The sequence below is a fragment of the Durio zibethinus genome, unplaced genomic scaffold, assembly GCF_047325235.1.
Source record: "Durio zibethinus cultivar Kanyao isolate XHJ-2024 unplaced genomic scaffold, ASM4732523v1 HiC_scaffold_68, whole genome shotgun sequence".
Classification (NCBI taxonomy): Eukaryota; Viridiplantae; Streptophyta; class Magnoliopsida; order Malvales; family Malvaceae; genus Durio; species Durio zibethinus.
The window spans coordinates 12501-17500 of NW_028322691.1; positions in this window are offsets into that span (position 1 = coordinate 12501).

Here is a 5000-nt window from a genome sequence, read left to right on the forward strand (position 1 = left end):
CCGCACCAAGGCCGAGCGTGTGCCGATGGTGGTCGAGGCAAGCGCCCGCACCAGGGCGCAGCGTGTGCCGATGGTGGTCGAGGCAAGCGCCCTCACCAAGGCCGAGCGTGTGCCGATGGTGGTCGAGGCAACCGGCCGCACCAAGGGCCGGCGTGTGCCGATGGTGTTCGAGGCAACCGCCCGCACCAGGGCCCAGCGTGTGCCGATGGTGGTCGAGCCAGGAGCCCGCACCAAGGGCCGGCTTGTGTCGATGGTGTTCGGGGCAACCGCCCGTACCAGGGCCCAGCGTGTGCCGATGGTGCTGGGGGCAAGCGCCCGCACCAGGGCCCAGCGTGTGCCGATGGTGCTGGGGGCAAGCGCCCGCCCCAGGGCCCAGCGTGTGCCGATGGTTATCGGGGCAATCGGCCGCACCAGGGCCCAGGGTCTGCCGATGGTGCTCGAGGCAACCGCCCGCACCAAGGCTCAGCATGTGCCGATTGTGATCGAGGCAACAACCCACACCAGGGCCCAGCTTGTGCCGATGGCGGTCGAGGCAAGTGCCCGTACCGAAGGGCAGCCTATGCCGATGATGGTCGATGCATGTGCCATCACCATGCGTCATCATGTGCCATTGATGGTCGAGGCCTTGGCCGAAGTTCGATTTTGAGCCACGGTGCCCATGCTTGGCTCCAGCATGTGCTGGTGCCGCATTTTTTTCACTCGGGACAGCATCGCCGGAGCATCGCCGGAGCATCGCCGGAGTACCGCCGGAGAACCTGACCGGCGGCATTGGGGTTCCGGCGATTGGGAGGGGGGCCGGGGGGGTGTGCGCACATGATGTGCGATGGGTGCTGGTACTTGGCCTTGTGTTGGCCCCCTATCCCTCATCAAACCTCTGAGAATTCACACCCCCTTAAAGAGCATTTGAGATTTTACAGGTTTGCTACCAGTAGCCGTTAAAGTGTCTGAAATGGGGACACTTTTTTCAAACGGTCACAAAATCTTCTCTACTTCGAGTTTTTAGCTGAATTTTTTTGTGCATGCCAACAAAAATAGAAGGATCATGCCTACAAAATTTGGGGCCAAAAATCCTTATAAAAAAATTTTAAAAAATCCCGAACCGCAAAAAGTTTCGAAAATCGTGAAAAATAGAAAACGAGTCATCTTCCAACGAAACTTCACGTGAAGGCTTAGGGGACCATTGTATGAATTTACAAGCCATAAAAATGGCATTGGCACGGCAGAAATTTGAAGATGTGCCTAAACCCACCAGGGCCCAACGTGTGCCGATGGTGCTCGAGGCAACCGCCCGCACCAGGGCCCAGCGTGTGCCGATGGTGCTCGAGGCAAGCGCCCGCACCAGGGCCCAGCGTGTGCCGATGGTGGTCGAGGCAACCGCCCGCACCAGGGCCGATAGTGTGCCGATGGTGCTCGAGGCAACCTGTCGCACCAGGGCCCAGCGTGTGCCGATGGTGATCGAGGCAACCTGCCGCACCAGGGCCCAGCGTGTGCCGATGGTGGTCGAGGCAAGTTCCCGCACCAGCGCCCAGCGTGTGCCGATGGTGCTCGAGGCAACCGACCGCACCAGGGCCCAGCGTGTGCCGATGGTGCTCGAGGCAACCTGCCGCACCAGGGCCCAGCGTCTGCCGATGGTGCTCGAGGCAACCTGCCGCACCAGGGCCCAGCGTCTGCCGATGGTGCTCGAGGCAAGCGCCCGCACCAGGGCCCAGCGTGTGCCGATGGTGGTCGAGGCAAGCGCCCGCACCAGGGCCCAGCGTGTGCCGATGGTGGTCGAGGCAACCGCCCGCACCAGGGCCCAGCGTGTGCCGATGGTGCTCGAGGCAACCTGCCGCACCAGGGCCCAGCGTGTGCCGATGGTGCTCGAGGCAACCGACCGCACCAGGGCCGAGCGTGTGCCGATGGTGGTCGAGGCAAGCGCCCGCACCAGGGCCCAGCGTGTGCCGATGGTGGTCGAGGCAACCTGCCGCACCAGGGCCCAGCGTGTGCCGATGGTGCTCGAGGCAACCGACCGCACCAGGGCCGAGCGTGTGTCGATGGTGCTCGAGGCAAGCGCCCGCACCAGGGCCCAGCGTGTGCCGATGGTGGTCGAGGCAACCTGCCGCACCAGCGCCCAGCGTGTGCCGATGATGCTCGAGGCAACCTGCCGCACCAGGGCCCAGCGTCTGCCGATGGTGCTCGAGGCAACCTGCCGCACCAGGGCCCAGCGTCTGCCGATGGTGGTCGAGGCAAGCGCCCGCACCAGGGCCCAGCGTGTGCCGATGGTGGTCGAGGCAACCGCCCGCACCAGGGCCCAGCGTGTGCCGATGGTGCTCGAGGCAACCTGCCGCACCAGGGCCCAGCGTGTGCCGATGGTGCTCGAGGCAACCGACCGCACCAGGGCCGAGCGTGTGCCGATGGTGGTCGAGGCAAGCGCCCGCACCAGGGCCCAGCGTGTGCCGATGGTGGTCGAGGCAACCTGCCGCACCAGGGCCCAGCGTGTGCCGATGGTGCTCGAGGCAACCGACCGCACCAGGGCCGAGCGTGTGTCGATGGTGCTCGAGGCAAGCGCCCGCACCAGGGCCCAGCGTGTGCCGATGGTGGTCGAGGCAACCTGCCGCACCAGCGCCCAGCGTGTGCCGATGGTGCTCGAGGCAACCTGCCGCACCAGGGCCCAGCGTGTGCCGATGGTGGTCGAGGCAAGCGCCCGCACCAGGGCCCAGCGTGTGCCGATGGTGGTCGAGGCAACCGCCCGCACCAGGGCCCAGCGTGTGCCGATGGTGGTCGAGGCAACCTGCCGCACCAGGGCGGAGCGTGTGCCGATGGTGGTCGAGGCAAGCGCCCGCACCAGGGCCCAGCGTGTGCCGATGGTGGTCGAGGCTGCCGATGGTGGTCGAGGCAACCTGCCGCAGCAGGGCCCAGCGTGTGCCGATGGTGCTCGAGGCAACCGACCGCACCAGGGCCGAGCGTGTGCCGATGGTGCTCGAGGCAAGCTGCCGCACCAGGGCCCAGCGTGTGCCGATGGTGGTCGAGGCAACCGCCCGCACCAGGGCCCAGCGTGTGCCGATGGTGATCGAGGCAACCGACCGCACCAGGGCCCAGCGTGTGCCGATGGTGCTCGAGGCAACCTGCCGCACCAGGGCCCAGCGTGTGCCGATGGTGCTCGAGGCAACCGACCGCACCAGGGCCGAGCGTGTGCCGATGGTGGTCGAGGCAAGCGCCCGCACCAGGGCCCAGCGTGTGCCGATGGTGGTCGAGGCAACCTGCCGCACCAGGGCCCAGCGTGTGCCGATGGTGCTCGAGGCAACCGACCGCACCAGGGCCGAGCGTGTGTCGATGGTGCTCGAGGCAAGCGCCCGCACCAGGGCCCAGCGTGTGCCGATGGTGGTCGAGGCAACCTGCCGCACCAGCGCCCAGCGTGTGCCGATGGTGCTCGAGGCAACCTGCCGCACCAGGGCCCAGCGTGTGCCGATGGTGGTCGAGGCAAGCGCCCGCACCAGGGCCCAGCGTGTGCCGATGGTGGTCGAGGCAACCGCCCGCACCAGGGCCCAGCGTGTGCCGATGGTGGTCGAGGCAACCTGCCGCACCAGGGCGGAGCGTGTGCCGATGGTGGTCGAGGCAAGCGCCCGCACCAGGGCCCAGCGTGTGCCGATGGTGGTCGAGGCTGCCGATGGTGGTCGAGGCAACCTGCCGCAGCAGGGCCCAGCGTGTGCCGATGGTGCTCGAGGCAACCGACCGCACCAGGGCCGAGCGTGTGCCGATGGTGCTCGAGGCAAGCTGCCGCACCAGGGCCCAGCGTGTGCCGATGGTGGTCGAGGCAACCGCCCGCACCAGGGCCCAGCGTGTGCCGATGGTGATCGAGGCAACCGACCGCACCAGGGCCCAGCGTGTGCCGATGGTGCTCGAGGCAACCTGCCGCACCAGGGCCCAGCGTGTGCCGATGGTCGTCGAGGGAACCTGCCGCACCAGGGCCCAGCGTGTGCCGATGGTGGTCGAGGCAAACGCCCGCACCAGGGCCCAGCGTGTGCCGATGGTGCTCGAGGCAACCGACCGCACCAGGGCCCACGTGTGCCGATGGTGCTCGAGGCAACCTGCCGCACCAGGGCCCAGCGTGTGCCGATGGTGGTCGAGGCAAGCGCCCGCACCAGGGCCCAGCGTGTGCCGATGGTGCTCGAGGCAACCGACCGCACCAGGGCCCAGCGTGTGCCGATGGTGGTCGAGGCAAGCGGCCGCACCAGGGCCCAGCGTGTGCCGATGGTGGTCGAGGCAAGCGCCCGCACAAGGGCCCAGCGTGTGCCGATGGTGGTCGAGGCAAGCGCCCGCACCAGGGCCCAACGTGTGCCGATGGTGCTGGGGGCAACCGCCCGCACCAGGGCCCAGCGTGTGCCGATGGTGGTCGAGGCAAGCGCCCGCACCAGTGCCCAGCGTGTGCCGATGGTGGTCGAGGCAAGCGCCCGCACCAGGGCCCAGCTTTTGCCGATGGTGATCGAGGCAACCGGCCGCTCCAGGGCCCAGCGTGTGCCGATGGTTATCGGGGCAACCGGCCGCACCAGGGCCCAGGGTCTGCCGATGGTGCTCGAGGCAACCGCCCGCACCAAGGCTCAGCATGTGCCGCTGGTGATCGAGGCAACAACCCACACCAGGGCCCAGCTTGTGCCGATGGCGGTCGAGGCAAGTGCCCGTACGGAAGGGCAGCCTATGCCGATGATGGTCGATGCATGTGCCATCACCATGCGTCATCATGTGCCATTGATGGTCGAGGCCTTGGCCGAAGTTCGATTTTGAGCCACGGTGCCCATGCTTGGCTCCAGCATGTGCTGGTGCCGCATTTTTTTCACTCGGGACAGCATCGCCGGAGCATCGCCGGAGTACCGCCGGAGAACCTGACCGGCGGCATTGGGGTTCCGGCGATTGGGAGGGGGGCCGGGGGGGTGTGCGCACATGACGTGCGATGGGTGCTGGTGCTTGGCCCTTGTGTTGGCCCCCTATCCCTCATCAAACCTCTGAGAACTCACACCCCCTTA